Source organism: Sprattus sprattus (assembly GCF_963457725.1).
Source record: "Sprattus sprattus genome assembly, chromosome: 6".
Taxonomy (NCBI): Eukaryota; Metazoa; Chordata; class Actinopteri; order Clupeiformes; family Clupeidae; genus Sprattus; species Sprattus sprattus.
This window is the reverse complement of record NC_137925.1, coordinates 25,450,781-25,465,780: the sequence shown is the minus strand read 5'-3', so window position 1 is coordinate 25,465,780 and position 15,000 is coordinate 25,450,781. Positions and strand designations below refer to the sequence as shown.

At 44.9% G+C, this 15,000-nt stretch overlaps 1 protein-coding gene across 1 annotated transcript in view; it reads right to left on the bottom strand.

The window, feature by feature from the left end:
• Window positions 1–15,000, bottom strand: part of LOC308367086 (neuronal acetylcholine receptor subunit alpha-3-like) — a gene marked incomplete at both ends in the record, with an annotated part of 45,585 nt that overhangs the window by 30,196 nt on the left and 389 nt on the right. The window lies entirely within an intron of this gene.

Below are 15,000 nucleotides of genomic sequence, written 5' to 3'. Positions count from 1 at the left end.
AATCAGTGATAGAGTGAGTGAGTGAGTGAGTGAGTACATCAGTGAGTGAGTGAGTGAGTGAGTGAGTAAATCAGTGATAGAGTGAGTGAGTGAGTGAGTGAGTGAGTGAGTAAATCAGTGATGGAATGAGTGAGTAAGTGAGTAAATCAGTGATAGAGTGAGTGAGTGAGTAAATCAGTGATAGAGTGAGTGAGTGAGTGAGTGAGTGAGTAAATCAGTGATGGAATGAGTGAGTAAGTGAGTACATCAGTGAGTGAGTGAGTGAGTGAGTGAGTGAGTGAGTAAATCAGTGATAGAGTGAGTGAGTGAGTGAGTGAGTGATTAAGTCAATCTGTGAGTAAGTGAGTAAATCACTGAGTGAGTGAGTTAATCAGTAATGGAGTGAGTGAGTGAATCAGTATTGGAGTGAGTAAGTGAGTGGGAGAGTGAGTGAGTGCGTGAGTGAGTGAGTGAGTGATTAAGTCAATCTGTGAGTAAGTGAGTAAATCACTGAGTGAGTGAGTTAATCAGTAATGGAGTGAGTGAGTGAATCAGTGATGGAGTGAGTAAGTGAGTGGGAGAGTGAGTGAGTGCGTGAGTGAGTGAGTGAGTGATTAAGTCAATCTGTGAGTAAGTGAGTAAATCACTGAGTGAGTGAGTTAATCAGTAATGGAGTGAGTGAGTGAATCAGTGATGGAGTGAGTGAGTGGGAGAGTGAGTGAGTGCGTGAGTGAGTGAGTGAGTGAGTGATTAAGTCAATCTGTGAGTAAGTGAGTAAATCACTGAGTGAGTGAGTTAATCAGTAATGGAGTGAGTGAGTGAATCAGTGATCAAGTGTGTGAGTGGGGGGTAGAATGAGTATGTAAGAATGAGTACACTGTATGGGTAAACAAGTGAATGAGGGATTATGCATGTAACGCCCCCAGCTCATTATACTGTATGTGGTACTGCAAGTGACGCCCTGGGTTCTATAAACCTTTATGTTAAATCTAATGTTTCTAATATCTTCTTAACTGTGTTTTTCATAATCCATTAAACTAAATGTAAATGTACTGTATTAAATTAAATAAAAATATATATTAGAGTTATTTTCCTTTATGCCTTAATGGATCCCACTAAATCATTACTCTAACAATTAATTCCACACGAGATAAAGTTGAACTAATAACTATATTATGAGAATTAAATTTCCTTTCCAGGAATCCAAATAAAAAATGTAATGTATTTAAAATGTTCTTCAAGTAAAAGAAGCAATCATTTGACTTTATCATTTAACTAATTAAACTCATTACAGCTTTCACCTTCACACTGAAGACATGTTTTGGTCCTCCGTGGAAACTCTAATTAACTGCTTAATGAACCCCTGTCATTAAATGGCTCTTTAGTCCCCTCTATGAGTCTAGAATATATAGTTAAACTAAATTAAAATTGAATTCACTGGAAATCAAGAATGACAAAAACACTGTGTAGATCTGTATTTGAAATACAGATACATACAAACACAAAAGAAAAATGACCCATTTTAATTTCTACAGGGCTTAATCTGTCTAAACATCTGATGTCCTCATCAGATCTTTTCTATCTATTCAGAATAAATAAATAAAGAGAATATTGATTCTATTAATTGATCCTTCCTGGTCTGTCATAGGTAAGTCGACCAATTGGCTTAACCCTTCTCTTCTCTACAGGATCTAACTTAATTGACACTTGGTTCTTATCATCACCCTCAACAGTCCCATCTTCATCTGAATTTATGTGAGGCTGAGAACTAACCGCTTTCTAGTTCAGGAACTCTATTGATAGTTTTCAGCTGACGTCAGAATGACCAGCTGGTGGGCAAAAAAGACGTTCCACAGCTGTTTAACACGGGAGTTAATACAGGAACCACCCACCTTTCAAGCTCTTTTAATATAAGTTAGTAAAATGCCAGACAGTTGTTGCTCGGTCGGCTGTTTAAATCGGCGAGGAGACAAGCCTGAATTTAGTTTTTATCGCATTTATAACCCGCCCACGCTCCTGCCAGCTGATAAAAAAAAAAAATGATTTCGCCGTGGCTGACAGCTGATTGTACGAAGACGTCTTCTGGGTCAACTTTTCTCGGACACACAGTACAGTAGCCTTACTTTTGGAGCTGGAAATAAAAGCAGTCACCCTGTTCTGGTCGCCTAATTTATCAGAATAACTACCTAAAATGGGAATAGATCAAGTAATAAAGACAAGAAACAAAGCATCCACACGATTCAAATTGGATTACCCAGTTGCTGCTCTACCTACAGTATGTACCTAAGCAAGCAAGTAGGCTAGGCTAGTGTATTTTGTCATTCAACTAGTAATACTACAATGTCAGTAGAAAATATATGGGAAGATTCTTTAAGTTGTCATTCGCCAGACCAGGGTTTCGTACTTTTTTAAACCAGGGAATTGTGTCAAATAATAAAGGACATCGTTGGGTAGGCTAACGGCTGCTAGCTTACAGCAGGTACCTCGCTAGCTGGTAGGGCCTACCTAGCTATTAAATGGCACTCATCTTTGCTCTGATTATGAAGATGGTTTTTAGTTTTCACCTTCCAGATGACATCGTTGTGAACCCAACCACTTCTGAAAATTAAATAACTATCTGTGCTTTTGTAGGCTTTCAGTTTTTGAGATGTGTATGGGGACGGATTTTCTATTAGATAGATGTAAATATCTCCACACTGGAGCTCAGACAGGGACTTTGGGGAGGTTAACGAAATAAAAATGTCAGGACACCTGCAGTAAATGTATCACAAGTTCCTAATTTGTTTTCCCTTCTGAATAATTTCTGTCTGGCTATAGTGGTACGGTCTGTGGTTGATGGCAATCATATTTGAGTAGGCACTGCTCGAAGTTTTCCACTGTTTCTAGCTGTTTCGCTGTTCTTTTTGCCCGCCAGCTAATAATTGTAGTGACGTCACTGAAAACTATCAATTGTCTGTCATATAATTTCGGTCTGCAGCAAATCTAGTTCTGGAACTCTATTGTCTGTCATATAATTTCCGTCTGCAGCTAATCTAGTTCTGGAACTCTATTGTCTGTCATATCAGTTCCGTCTGCAGATCTGGATCTTATGCCTCCCCTTCAGTCATAAGTTCCTCAGTGGAACCCTAGAAACCCACTCTTCTGTCCCGTTCCGCTGAGGTGTGTCATGGGCAGCCTTTAAAGGCTAAGCTCTTTTCAAATCCTCTGTCAACTGTGCCACATACTGAGCGGGAGGAATCTGATCATCATCAGCTGATAGACCAAAGCAGATGTCAACTGGGAGTCTGGCCCCTCTCCCAGACATGAGATAAAAGGGAAAATAGCCAGTGGCGTCACAGGCAGTGCAGTTGTAGGCATGGGACCAGATATGCTGACTCCACTGACACTTCTTTCTATGGTCGAGAGTATCAACAGGAGGGGTCTGTTGAGTATTTCCTGGACTTGGCCCTGGACTTATGACAGTGATCTGGTGATCTTCAGATCTCATTGATCAGTTGGTTTTCAGAGTTGCAAATGTTCCAGATAAGCACTGGTATCTGGGGCACATTCTGGATGTCCCCAGTTGGACGGCAGACCTTAGTGATTCGTCTACAGGCTCCTCAACCTCAACCTGCCCGGCAGATGGCTTTCACTCCAGGTGATGGGGTGTCGTCCTATTCTCTTCATCACACTCTGGCAGGTTGAAGGCACTCCTCAACTCTAGAACTGATAACTAACCACTTGCTCGCCAACAAAGCGTCGTCGATATGCAGAGTGGTATACTGGTGTGGCGTTGTTCTTCAGTTGAGTGTGCACTAATCGACTCCCATTCTTTTTCCTTGCAATCCCGATTGCTCATGCATAAGGACTTCACGAGTCTTTGATCATTCCGACTGCTAACAGCTTTTGGAAGTGCCTTCTGTTTCTGTTCAGGGCTCAATTCCTTCGGCCAATCTCACATCACAGTCATGGAAAGACATCAGCTATCTTGTCCAGCATTTGGCATCTTCTTTACGATGTTCTGGAACTTGGGAGTTGCCAAAGTTCAAGAGACTGTAATCAAGTTTGTCTGGTGCTTCAAACCTTCTGGGCCTGAAACAACAGGGTCTACAGGATGCAAACCACCTATCACTGTCTCACTGGTATTGAGACAATTGTATTGTTTTGTCGCTATATAAATACAATTGATATGAATTGAATTAAATTGAATTGGTATAATAATTTGTCTTTGTGACTTAATCCAAACGTGGACAGGGAAACACTCTACCTGTACTATAGATTTCAACACTACCATCAGCTGCAGGAGTACTACAGCTAGTAACGGATCTACTATGTATATTAGATGCTTCAACCAAGTTAGGTTGTAGCCCATTCACCCTGCCTCCAGGTACCATGCAGAGAGTCCTGTGGAGTGTAAGTAACCACATTCAAATGAAATGCTTACGGTTGAAGCATCTAATATATATATTGTCTATGCTTCTATGCCCCTGATGTTGGCAGTGTACAGTGGTTAGGTTCTAGCCCATTCACCCTGCCTCCAGGTACCATGCAGAGAGTCCTGTGGAGTGTAAGCAACCACAGTAAAATGTACATTGCCAAAATCAGGGGCATAGAGGCATAGACAATGCTGTTTGTTCTGTCATACAACTTGCCCTGAGACCTAAAGTCTGAGAGAGATCAGCAGCCCTGGTTTCCTTACACAGTGATGGCAATCTGTGCCAATCACTGAAACAGACTCGCACTAGTCACAGGCATCTGGCCCTGCCTCTTTGGACTGGACATCAAAGCCAGCACTGAGATTCAGGAACACATCTGCTGGGAATCCCATATTCACTACCACATAGGCCCTATATTCAATTCAATAAAACTCAATTCAATTTTATTGATATAGCGCCATAACAATACAATTGTCTCAAGGCGCTTTGCAGAGCCCAGAGCCTTAACCCCCTTAGTGCAAGCACAATGGCAACAGGGGCAAGAAAAACTCCTGTTAGTCAGGAAGGAACCTTAAGCAGAACCACGGCACATAAGGGAGGAACCTATCTGCTTGAGGTCGGCGGTGGAGATAGGAAGGGGGGGATGGGGGAGGGTTGTGTGGCAGAAGGGGAAGGGAAACATCAAGTGTTGTACACAGCCTGCATTTGGTAGATGTACATGATATACAGACATCCGGTGGTAAATACATGATACAAACAAGACCAGTTTAGTTGGTATAGACTGTGCTCATAGGGTTACTATATGGATAGCTAGAGTCACAATAAGCACATCACTCATATACTTTCAGTACCAATCTTCAAAGATAACAGTGACCTGTGAACCAGGTGTCTATAAGGGGTCTCATCTTAACTAACACAAGAAAGTAACGACCAACCAACCGTTTAGGTAGCCCATTTATGGTCAGCGTTTTTAGAGCACTTGTCTTCAGAGAACAGACACCACTGCCACTCTCTTTCTCCCTCTTTAGTTGTGCTGCCAGGACCTTTGGGAGAGCAAGATAAGCCATTGGACCACCTTGGTCTGGTTATCAGGATTGGTACAGGCAACTGCAAAATGGCCATCCTCACCACATCTGTGACAGAAGTTTGTTTCCTTGTCATCACAGGTTTTCTTATTACTACTGTAACAACCGGCTCAGATTGTTACAAGGAAACGGTACAACCACAGCTTTGAAGTACGAGTATTTTATTAAAGAAGTTGAAATACACGATGGACAAAGTGTGCTGCATGTCCGTTCCTCCCGGTGTGCGGAAGAGCAGGTCTTTTGAAGCCAAGGACACGCCCCCACGCAGGTGGAACCTGGTTCAATCAGCACCTTGGATGAGACACAGCCATGCAGACAAACAGAAAACCCACACAACACAGGACACCTGGGAAAAGCGGACGAACATAATGGTTCGTCACACCCTCCCCCTTAGAAAAGTTGATCGTAACGGGTCAACGTACAACAACACCAATAATCAACAGAGAATGCAGAGAATAACACAGAACCGAATGCACACAGAGTGCAGATAGAGTGCAGAACAACCCAGAATGTACACAGAATGCAGGCCTGCATAAATAACGACTATAATACTCATGGCCAGAATAGCCAGCCTATAGTGACAACCATAAGCACCCACATGTAACACCACGTGACCATCACTAACAATCTTACCTTACCTTATTTAACATACAATATTATATATTTTATACTTATCTTTACCCCCACTAACCCTTGTCCCCTCTGCAACAACAGCCCAACCCGGGCCCTGGGAGGCTAAAGGCAGAAGACACAAAAGTTATAAGGGTATACAGACAATACATTAAACTGGAGCGCGGGAGAGCGCATCCGCAATGACATTATTTGATCCTTTAATGTGTCTTATGTCAAGATGGTAAGGCTGCAGAAACAATGACCAACGCATTAGCCGTTGGTTGGGGTTTTGGAGGGAATTCAGAAATGTCAGGGGATTGTGATCGCAGTATACCACCAGTGTAGACGCACATCCCCCAACATATACCTCAAAGTGCTGCAACGCCCAGATGAGGGCAAGAGCCTCTTTTTCAATCACAGGATAATTCAACTGATAAGAAGTAAACTTCCTGGAGAAATAACACACAGGCCGATTAAGGCCGTTGTCATCCTCTTGTAGGAGCACCGCTCCAGCTCCAACATTGCTCGCATCCACCTCAAGCTTGAAAGGCCTGGTGAATTGAGGAGCCGCTAAAACAGGGGTTGTTGTCAGAAGGCGTTTGACAGCTTCAAACGCGGCCTGACAGGACTGAGACCACACAAACTTGGCAGAAGACCTCAGCAAAGAAGTGAGAGGCTCTACCACTGTGGAGAAAGCCTTACAAAAACACCTGTAGAACCCCACGATACCCAAAAACCTCATGAGCTCTTTCTTTGTGGTTGGAGGAGGAAAGCGATCAATCGCCTCCACCTTAGCCCGTACAGGGCACACCTGGCCCTGGCCAACAACCTTTCCTAGGTAGGTCACTGTAGCTTTGGCAAATTCACATTTAGCGAGGTTCACCGTCAAGTTAGCCTCTGCCAAACGCTGAAACAGAGCCCGAATGTGAACCAAATGACCCTCCCAAGTGTCACTAAAACAAACCACATCATCCAAATAAACCGAACACCCATCCAGACCAGAGACCACTCGGTTCATTAGTCGCTGGAACGTGGCCGGGGCATTCCGGAGACCAAAACTCATTACCTTATAAGAGTAAAGGCCTTTAGGTGTGACAAAGGCGGAGATCTCCTGTGCTCGCTTTGTGAGAGGGACTTGCCAGTATCCCTTGAGTAGATCGAACTTGCTCACAAAGCGAGCGCCTCCCACCTGATCCACACAGTCCTCAATCCTAGGTAGCGGGAAAGAGTCCGGCTTGGTGATGGCGTTGACCTTACGGTAATCCGTGCAAAACCGGAACGTACCGTCAGGCTTGTTCACCAAAATGCACGGAGAAGCCCAGCTGGAGGTAGAGGGCTCTGCAAGGTCATTTTCTAACAGATACTGCACCTCTGTCTCCTGCTGCCTCTGTCTATCCACAGAGACCCTGTAGAAGCGCTGTTTAATAGGGTCTGAATTCCCCACCTCAATGTCATGGCTAATGACGTGAGTTTGAGATGGACTGTCTGAAAACAAACACTTATACTCCTGAACAAGAGCAATCAACTCCGACCGCCTTGTCTCTGGCAGGTGACTGAGGATTTGCTCCAAGTTTTTTAGTGACTCCGAGTTTTGCAACCTTGCACTTAAAACAGCATCATCTGGCCCGCGCAGCTCATCCCCCCCTTCAAAGGAACGCAAGCTGCCAGGAGAGATATCAGCAGACCCCGGGGCACTAACCAAAAGAACAGGCTTCACCATATCACGGGCATGATAAGCTTTTAATAAGTTAACATGGACTAGTTGCGTGGACTTGCGCCTATCTGGAGTTGCAATCAAGTAATTCTCACTAGACACTTGTTTCACCACCAGGTAGGGGCCACCAAACTTAGCATGGAACGGTGATCCCGTGACAGGGAGTAACGCCAGGACACGGTCCCCTTCACGAAATACCCGCTGTTCAGAACGACGGTCATAGAGCCGTTTCATTCTGCCTTGTGCCTTTTCCAAATTCACCCGAGCTACCCGCCAAGCCTCAGACAACCTCCGCTTAAAACCATTAACATAATCCGTCAGATTCTTTGGAGGCGCAGACACATCCCACTGACTCTGCAACACAGCAAGAGGCCCTCGTACAGAGTGACCAAACACTAGGGCATTTGGACTAAACCCGGTGCTCTCCTGGGTGACCTCTCTCGCAGCCAGCAACAGCCACGGCAGACCATCCTCCCAATCCCGAGCCAGCTCCACGCAATAGGCACGAAGAAGGGACTTCAATGTTTGATGGAACCGCTCTAATGCTCCCTGGCTCTGGGGATGGTAAGCAGTAGAGAGGCTGTGCTTCACTCGGAGTAGGCGTAAAACCTCTGCAAAAACACGCGAGGAAAAGTTCGAGCCACGATCTGACTGGATTACCTTTGGTATCCCAAAAATTGAAATAAACTGAGACAACGCCTTCACAATGGACTTGGCCTTAATTGAGCGGAGGGGATAAGCGGCAGGATAGCGAGTGGTCTGACACATCACTGTGAGGAGGTACTCATGACCCGAGCTAGACCTAGGCAGAGGTCTCACACAGTCAATGAGGAGATGGTCAAACGGGCTGGCCGCAACCGAAATGGGCAACAAAGGTGCAGGTTTGATAATCTGGTTGGGCTTCCCTGTCATTTGGCAGGTGTGACAGGACTTGATATACTTGGACACATCTCGCTTGACCCGTGGCCAGTAAAAGTAACGCATCAAATAATCATACGTTTTCTTAACCCCCACGTGGCCCATAGCGCCATGTGCAGTTTTCAAAACAAGTGGACGAAGTCTTTCCGGAATAACAACCTGCACCAGGAGTTCGCCACTTTTCTCACCCGTGTGTGAAGTCCACTTTCTCACCAAGACACCCTCATGCACAAAGTAGCCAGTGGACACATGGTCACTCTTCTCTTTTGAGTTAACCCGGCTAAATAGGGGTTCTAAGGAAGGGTCTAGTCTCTGCTCATTCGCTAGCTCTCCCCGCGACACCGATGTGGGAAGGTTTTCCCACAAGAGCCAGGGCTCCGGGGTGTAACCAGCCTCCCCATCAACACCCTGCTCTTCGGCGGCACGGCGAGCAGCGCGAGTAACCACACCAGCAGAGGTGACATTGGGGAGGGTTTGGCTTATAGCCAAATTGGGGAGGACATTGGGGAGGGTTTGTGCATGAATACCAGACACCCCTGAAAGAGAGGGTGTCTCTGAGGTCACCAGGGGCAAAGCAGACTCTGCCCAAACATGGCAACCGGCCAAATTATTGCCAATCACGACGGCGACGCCATCTACAGGCAGAGACGAACACACCCCTAAACATACGTCCCCCTGCACTAGCTGTGACCGCAAGTTCACGTGGTGTAACGGGACAGCGAAGGTGCCTGGACCAAAACCACGAACCAAGACACTATTTGCTGTGTCGGAATGGACATCAAAGGGTAGCACAGACTGCAAGATGAAAGACTCAGAGGAACCAGTATCCCTCAGGATTTTAACAGGAACTGCCTCTGTATGACCTGGAAGGGAAACAACACCATCAGAAATGAAGGGCGAGTAATGGGTCTGAGTAAAATTTTCCTCATCAGACTGTGAACAAACACTTAAGAATTGACCTGGACGAGAGGACTTCTCAGGCCCAGCACGAGGCTTAGCCCTTTGCTTCAAAAGTGGGCAATCAGGTTTCCAGTGCCCACTACCTAGACAGTAATGACACCTCTTGCCTGAATCTGACTGGGCAGTAGGCTCTCGTCTGCTGAAAGGCCGCCCCACATTCTCAGGAGGTGAATAAACAGTATGTGGGAATGGCACAGGACCACCTGCACCCCTCTGATGCCAGTCAGACCTACCCTGAGGAAATGCCCGAGCCTTATGTGTGAACTCATAGTCGTCTGCAAGAACAGCTGCTTCTGAAACAGTGGTCATATCATGCTCCATGATGTATGTCGCCAACTGAACAGGTAGAGTATTCGTGAACTGCTCTAGCAACATCAGATTGAAAAGCTCCTCATAACCTTCAACTTCAGAGGCAGAACACCAACGTTGGCACTGCAACTTTAACTCTTGGGCAAACTCAACATATGTCTGGTCAGAACGTCTCCTCAGGTTTCTAAAGCGTTGCCTGTAGGCCTCAGGCACAAGGGAATAAGCCTTGAGAATAGCCGTCTTCACCTTGTGGTAGTCACGGCTGTCCTCAAGCGACATAGCAGAGTAGACCCTCTGGGCCTTACCCTTAAAAACACACTGCAGCATAAGAGTGCGCTCAGTATTCGGCCAGGCCTGTGAATCAGCCACTCTCTCAAACAGGGCAAAGAAAGAATCCAAGTCTCGCTCATTAAAAGGTGGAACCAACTTTAAATTAGAGGCCATATGAAATTTAGGGGCTTCATGCGACACAGTTTGCGGGACAAGTTTCCCGTCTGATATTAATTGCAAACGTTTCGCCTCAATCTCCAATTTAGCCATCTCAAGTTCCATCTCCAGCTTTTTGGACTCTAACTGCATGGAGAGTAACTCCTGCTGCTGCTCAAACGAAAAAGTACTGGATGTAGCAGCAGTTACAGAAGGTTTCTGTACCTCTGATTCTAATTCAGATAAGATACCCTTCTCAACCAAGGATGCTCTCAAAGATGCTTTAATAGTGCCTTTCCACTTTCTGTCAGCAGCAGAAATATCAACTTTATAAGAATCTGCAAGCTTAAGCAACTGCACCTTTGAGAGATTATCAAAAATCTCATCTGACGGGTCATCAACAAATTTATCCCAACTAGAGGCCATGTTAGCAACACAACAATAGGACAATGAGAATTTCTCCAACAATGAATCACGACTCACAGAAGACGTAATCCCGAAATTACAGAGAGAGAGCGCCCCAACAAGAGCGCGCGCACACACACACGCACGCACAAGAGAGAGAGAGAGCGCGCACACCAGCGTCAAACAGGAGGAAGTGAAATGTTACACAGCAGGATATAGCCGAAATGAACCACAAACAATTACTTTCCCGCTATATGAAAACACAAGTTATATAAATCGCAGACCCTTGCTTCACACGGGTGCCGTGGCGGGTACTTAATGCACGCAACAATAGCCCAGAAGTTCGACAAGCCCCAATCTGAGACAGGCCAAACTTTGGAATGTGCCCCCGAGACCACTGCTCTATCCACGTTCCCCGTGACTGCGAAGACGTTAAGCAAACAAAGACACGCAAAGCAATTTAATTCGTAAAAAAAATAAACGACTTATACCTCACAGGGAAAGCGTTTGTTTGAGATACAAAAAGGCCACGTACCTACAAAGAGAACAGCGCAGCTATACGCTCACTTCAATGAATGAAAAAATAGAGACCAATGAGAAATGCTTGTAGGCCCACAGGCCAATCAAACCAAAATCACTAGTAACAAAACACAACTAATTTAGGCTTAAATGCCAACGCGGAAAATGCGTATCGAAACGAAACCAACAACAAAAGTTCAACTACTTTACTGACGCGACGGTCTTTACAAAAGCTCAGAAGTTATAGGAGAAGAACACAGAAACAAAAATCAGGAATATAATTAGCAGTTACCAATTTCTCCAAAGCTCCTCCACGAAACCAAGTAGGCTATTTAATGAGAGAAAAAACACAGGCGCAAAAGGCGGATCTTACGTTTCCGAAGTAACAAAATAATAATAATAGGCTGTTTCGGACGAGCCCCCACTTGTAACAACCGGCTCAGATTGTTACAAGGAAACGGTACAACCACAGCTTTGAAGTACGAGTATTTTATTAAAGAAGTTGAAATACACGATGGACAAAGTGTGCTGCATGTCCGTTCCTCCCGGTGTGCGGAAGAGCAGGTCTTTTGAAGCCAAGGACACGCCCCCACGCAGGTGGAACCTGGTTCAATCAGCACCTTGGATGAGACACAGCCATGCAGACAAACAGAAAACCCACACAACACAGGACACCTGGGAAAAGCGGACGAACATAATGGTTCGTCACACTACTACTGGAAGTATCTACCAGTGAAGTAGCCGCTGGAAAGTCTGAAGTGCTATTCTCCAACTTCCAACCTACAACCTCCAGCACTCCAACATTCAACCATCCAACACTCTGCCCTCCAGCACTCCAACACTCCAACCTCCAACACTCCAACCCTCCAACCATCCATGCCTTTTCACAGTTTTAAGTTTCAATCCATTTTTATGCAATTTCCTATTGTCTTCTACAAAGTTTGATCAACCATCTTGAATCAGTATAAATTACAATCAACGTCTACTGATCATTTAATTCCACACAAGAGATAAAGTTTAACAATTTACTACGTTGTAAGACTTGAATTTCCTTTCGCACTCAAGACAATGTTTAAGTCTCAGCTATAAGCTTTCCTTAACTGCTAAATAAACCGATTACGCTCCTGCACTTAAATCACTAAAGCTAAATGTATGCTACTCCGATTCACGGAGTCGGACACAGGGAACGCCTCTCCAATTTTTAACCACTCTCTCCGAACCCTCTCTGAGCACCTCGGAGAGGCTGTCGTGCACCTACTAATTTTTCTAACTTCCCGTACGAGAGCCCCTCCGAGGTGCTCGGGGAGGGTTCGGAGAGAGGGCTCGGAGTAGCATAAATTTAGCTTAAGCCTGCACTTGTTTAAACGAAAAGAAAACATCAAATATCAATTTCCTGTTGCAGGTCTGAGTAGAGGTTTGTGAGCGCTGAGGCCTTTAAACTATAATGGCCACTTTAAAGGAAAGGAAAGCCAGCCAAGTTCCTCATGGGGTGTCAATCGGTGGCTCAAACCCCTTGGCTCAACAGGTCTTCCTCTGGGCTCTTCGGGAGTCAGCAATCGACTCTCTGGTCCCTTCTCTTTCCAAAGAGCTGTTTCTATTGGCTAATCTCTTTTTGTAGCTAATATTTGGCCCAATCCCACCCCATCTCTCACCCTGCTCAGTGATTGGTAGATTGACATACAAATGCATTAAACATACAAATAAAATATTTTATACACTTTTTTTCCAACATGAAAATAAAACAAATTAGAGTCTTCCTGCATATAAAGTTGAACCTAAAATTAACTCATGGAAGATAAAGAATTCCAAAAATACAGTGTGGATGTCTTTTGTAAATACCTTGTGTACATACAAACACCAGAGGCTTTTTAACCATTATACTTTCTACAGAGCTTTATGCATGGGAGGAGTGAATATTCACACACACACACACACACACACACACACACACACACACACACACACACACACACACACACACACACACACACACGCACAGCATGTGAGGAGTGTGATGATGAGTGAGTGAATATTCTCTGGTTCTCCGTGCTTTGTGTTCTACATTGCTGTGTGTGCTTTCTGGGATCATGAAAAGTTTATGGCTGTCGGTCTATAACAATCTGTACCCTGTTGGAGGCACATGCCCTTTTGCCTGAACCCAGTAAAAAGAGTATGGTGAGCCTGGTGCACAGCCTTTGTGTGTGTGTGTGTGTGTGTGTGTGTGTGTGTGTGTGTGTGTGTGTGTGTGTGTGTGTGTGTGTGTGTGTGTGTGTGTGTGTGTGTATGTGTGTGTGTGCGTGCATAATGGAGCATGAGTGTGTGTTAATGGAAAATTGGCCCAGCATCGTAATCTTAATGATCAGCCCCATTACACAATAATATCCCCTTCAGGACAGCGCAACACAGAAAGGGGCCATGGACGGATGGAGCACTCAGGGTGGCAGGGCCGACAATGTGTGTGTATCTGCATACATGTTTGCCTGTGTGTGTGTGTGTGTGTGTGTGTGTGTGCCTGTGTGTGTGTGACAGGACAGAACCAGACCAGACATGCTGTGTCCCTGCCACTGACTCACTGAGGGAAAACGCACACACACACACACACACAAACACACACACAAAGCGGAGAGAAACCAGGAGAGATACCAGGCTGATCTCTCCTCCGGCAGCCCCATACCAAACACTGCTGACTCATACAGGAAGCAAGGAACCCAAGTGAGATATTTCAGCAGAGGTTTAAGCTCTTGTGCATGTGTGTGTGTGTGTGTGTTTGAGGATGTGTGTGCATGTTAAAAGCAATAATCTCACTGAGAGCAAACTAACAGGATCCTGGAGTCACACACTCCGCCAAATAGCTTACAGAGGGAACGAGAGGGAAAGAGACAGAGAGAAAAAGAGAGGGGGGTTCTTTTTTTGTTTCTGTCACAAAGGCTTCTTTCAGTGCTGAACACAGCTGATTATGCTGAAAGCCTGGGCATGAGATGGATACACAGCAGCAGCCGCCGGTATGAATGCTTTTGTGTTTTCATGAAAGGTGTAATTCTTCTTTTTGGACATTGTTTGGGACACTGATGAGCTAAATTTGATGCATTTGAGAAGGCCTGGAAACCTGCATGCACACTCTCACACACACACTTGTCCTCACAGACACAGGGACGGAGAAAAGAGGGGGGGGGGGGGGTAAGGATTACTGATATGAACTGCTGATGTTTCTCTGTGTGCATATCTGTCTCGCATGGTAACACACAAACACCTGATCACAGTTACATGCAGTAGCATGCATTAAGCATGCATTAACAAATGTATTCCTTTCCATGTGGACGTAGCAATGGCGAGGACTGAATTTAGGCTTCAATGAGTTTGCATCATCCATACGATATATCTATCTAAATTTCTTGCAGAAGTATTTTATTATTGGGAAACGTATAGATAAACATGTGTTGTCATTGTGGAAAAGTGATATACATGTGTTATAAAAGACAGACACATAATAGCCTACATGATTTAAGGTACGATTAAAAACTAAAAAGGGGCGAACTTTCAGTTACTTTAGTTGAAGTTCAATATTCTTAAAGCACCAATGTTGTTCATTTTAGCATTAGAAGGAAAGATGAGATCCTCTCCTCTGGACCTAATGTCAATCACATATTTCGTCCTCCTT